Genomic DNA, 3,986 nt, shown 5'->3' on the forward strand with positions numbered 1-3,986 from the left:
GAAGCCCCTCTAGGGACTGGTTATTTTCTTTGCTATGACTTTCCAGAGCCTAGCATGGATTTTCAGAGATACCCTTATCAGATCCTAGAAAAAGTAATTAAAGTTCATTTTGTAGAGTGCAGCTTATTCTGTTTTTCTGTTTTCTGACTTTTTTTGTACCAGGAATTAAGCCCAGGGTACTCAGACACTGAGACACAGCCCCAACCATTTTTTTTTTTCTTTTCTCTTGAGACAGAGTTTCTTTAAGTTGCTTAAAGCCTTAATAAATTGCTAAAGCTGGGTTTGAACTTGAAAATCCCTCCTTCAGGTTTACAAGCCACTGGGATTACAGGGGTGTGCCATTGACCTGGCTGAACAATGTTTCTTAATGGAAAAAGAACAGTAGATGCTGTTTAACTGGTTCTTGCTCCTATGTTAGTGAAGTCTGAATTTAAATTTCTTTATGCATCTGAAAGAGAACAAAATAGTGTACAGCAATTCTAAAAGGCTGGTAGTTCTGTGGTTTCTGTAAACTTATTTTCTGGATGTTATCTATGAAATATCAGTGTGTGTAGCAGTTAAATAGAAATTTTAGTCAGAGGACAGTGGAAGGCTGGGCTGGCACTACACTGTTACTCCAACAGCATCATTCAAAAACCAGCATTCTGGGCTGGGGATGTGGCTTGCCTCACATGTGTAAGGCCATGGGTTTAATACTCAGTTCCACAAACAAATCATTATTCTATGTTTTCATTAATGAAATACAAAGTCATTTTTGGAGGAATGAAAAATAAATTACTCATTTATATATCTCATTTGTTATAATGTGACATGAATTATTTGCTTATGTGATAAACACTACTACATTTAAGATCAAAAATTTTTTGAATATTTAAAGTCACTTTGAACATGGTCAGGAATAATGATAGCACTACTGGTAAGGCCACTTCATAGATGTCATTTTACTAAAAATATCTTGATCTTGCCTGACTTTGCAAGATATGACAGAAAAGGCCATTTGAAAGTCAAAACTTGGAAGATAAATTGTTGCACACACCCAGCTCTGCCACTATGTTGTTCCTCTTCTATGCCGAGTCAGATGGTCAGATTAAGGTGAATTTGATAAAAATAACTGTACTGATATTAAATGGGAGGTACTCATCGTGGGATGAATGCACATTCACTGGCAGGTGTTGTCCCATTTTGGGCTCCCTTGAGAAAAATTTCAAGATACATTCCATGCTGTTAGTAATGGAAATCAGCTCAGTGACCTTGGTCAAGTTATTTAACGTCAGATACACTCTACCTGTCTATAATATTCTCCATCATATTATTGTTGTGATGATGAGCAGAGCTGCTGCATATAAACTGGTAAGCACCGTGCCAAGCACATTACAAACTACAAGTAGATCTTTCTCCATGAAACAGTGTTTTTCTTCAAAGTAAAATGCAACCGAAAGGTAATAATTGACAGTGGAGGTATCATGAGAAACCACAAATTGCCTCTTAGCATCAATGGAACTCAAGCTGGAGCAGGGGTTATTTCACAATTTTAATTAAAGTCAGTATCAGAGGTGAGATGTAAAGTTTCATAATTTTAACTATAAGTGGTTAAATATCTGTGCTTTTGTTCACCAGTTTACCTAAAGCAAACCTTTTTCATTTGTAAAACTCCAAAAATCAATAAATAGAAGATGCAATAACTGAATACTATGGTTGGTTTTATCTTTTGTTTAGTGGTTATTGCTTTTCAGTAAAGATGAGAATACTTGAATATTGTGCTTGCAGAACTCGTCATCTGGATTCCATGGTTACTGAACAGTAAGGATTTGTAGTGTTTAATGTAGATATGAATTTGGGTGAGATGTGTTTGAAACAAGTGCAGAGAAATCATGTCATTCAAAATTCATTAAAAGCTTATTGTTTAGCAAAATTGTACCTTTGAGAATACAAAGCATGACAGTTCTAAAGAACCTGAAAAAATTTAGAAGAGTAACTTTTTAAGTGAATCTGAAGCACATTCCATCCACAGTTATTGTTAACAAGTGATTTTTGTGTACCTGGCATGAGTTGGTTTTTTAAAAATTATTCATTAGTTCTAATCAGTTATACATGATAGTAGAAAACGCTTCAATTCATTGTACACGAATGGATCAGATGTAGGGTTTTTTTAGAGAAACAACCATAAAGGGTAGTATCATTGCAAGGAAAAAAGATAGTGAAAGGTTTTCATATGGATGCCCTTGCTAAGCTGTAAAATGTTTTGTATATTGTGGCAGAGCTATGGATGGTTTTATTTGTGATGTATAATTAAAATTGTATCTTCTATAAGATATCATAGTTTCCATTCTTGGTCTAGTTAGCTGAGCTCAGTAATGAATAATATGCTGTTAGAGTGTTATCTTTGATACCAGATGTTAGAGAATCTACTTAAAACTTCCTGTTTGTTATTGGTATTTTAAAAATAATAATTTTGGGTATGTCTTTTCACATCCTTTTATATTTCTAAGCCAGAACAACCCCTTAGAGCTGGCAGAGTCCATACTTGCTGTATGTGGAAGTAATTTTTAATCACACATGCTAGACAAGTGCTTAAGATATGAGAGATACTTGTCATTTTGGAATTCTAAGCTGTTAGGATACAGTTCTTTAGTCATGTTATCATTGAAATTTATTATTTTAACCTTTAATTAGAAGATTATAGGCTTTCTGTGGCCTATTTCCATTGCTATTCTTTCATCATGTGATTTAAATGTTGCTAAACCTTAGGAATTATTCCAAAAGAAGACATAGAATAACTTTGTAATTTGGTGCTATCCATTCTGCAGGAAATCCAGCACTTTCAACAGTACCATGCAGAGAGCATATGAGCAGTAAATATTTATTAGAATTAATGAATTGCTTTATGGCAGCTTGCAAAAGTAATGTTTTCAGTGTTCAGTGACTGAGCCTTCAGTACTGGTAGTTTAGCTAAACATTCAGACTTCATTTGAAGCCAGTAAACAGACAACTATGCAATCCAGGGAGACCAATTTTTTCACTTTTCTGTCCAATAGTAATTTATTTTTACAGTCATGTTTATATAGAGAAAATGTCAAAAGAAAAGGTGTATTTAAAGCAGTTACTTGAGTAAGTTTGCTACAGTGAAAGATTTTCGGTATGCTAATGGAAAAGGGAATATTTTAAATAGATATTTTAAAATTCAGGTAGATCTTTTTAAAGACAGTTTTATTGAGGGCTAATTGACATCCAATAAACTTCATGTTTGAAGTTTATGATTTAATCAGTTCTGACTAATGTGCACACCCATGAAACCATCATCACAATAAGAATAATGAACAGATCCATCACCACCCCAAATTTTTTGTACTTATATCTTTGTGATTCTCTGTCCCTTTCTCCAGGCAACCACCAACCTACTGATCTGCTGTCACTATATTTTAGTTTGCTTATTCTATGGTTTTATGTAAATGGAATTATATCACATGTACTCTTATTTTGCTTCTTTCAGTCTAATTATTTTTAATTTTATCTCTATTTTTGATTATATCAGTTTATTCCTTTAAGTGCTCAAAGTACTCCATGGTATGGATGTGCCTTTATTGCCACTAATGGCCATTTGGGTGTTTCCAGCCTTTGGCTCTTAGAACTAAAACCAATATTTGATCTTTGTGTGGATTTAGGAATTTTTTTTTTGTTAAATACCCAGAAGTCAGATGACTAGATCATGTGGTAGGTATATTTTTAATTTTTAAAACTGGAAAACTGTTTTCCAAGTTGTTGTTTACTTTTACATTCCTACCAGCAGTGAATGAAGATTCAGTTGCTCCAAGTCTCTATCTTAAATACTTACTGTGGTTGTCTTTTCAAATTTTATTCCTCTTTTAGGTACATAGTATTACCTCATTGTGATTTTTTAAACTATTTTTAGTTGTAGATGTACACAATACTTTTATTTTATTTATTTTTTAATGTGGTGCTGAGGATTGAACCCAGTGCCTCATATA

The sequence above is a fragment of the Ictidomys tridecemlineatus genome, unplaced genomic scaffold (assembly GCF_052094955.1).
Source record: "Ictidomys tridecemlineatus isolate mIctTri1 unplaced genomic scaffold, mIctTri1.hap1 Scaffold_45, whole genome shotgun sequence".
Classification (NCBI taxonomy): domain Eukaryota; kingdom Metazoa; phylum Chordata; class Mammalia; order Rodentia; family Sciuridae; genus Ictidomys; species Ictidomys tridecemlineatus.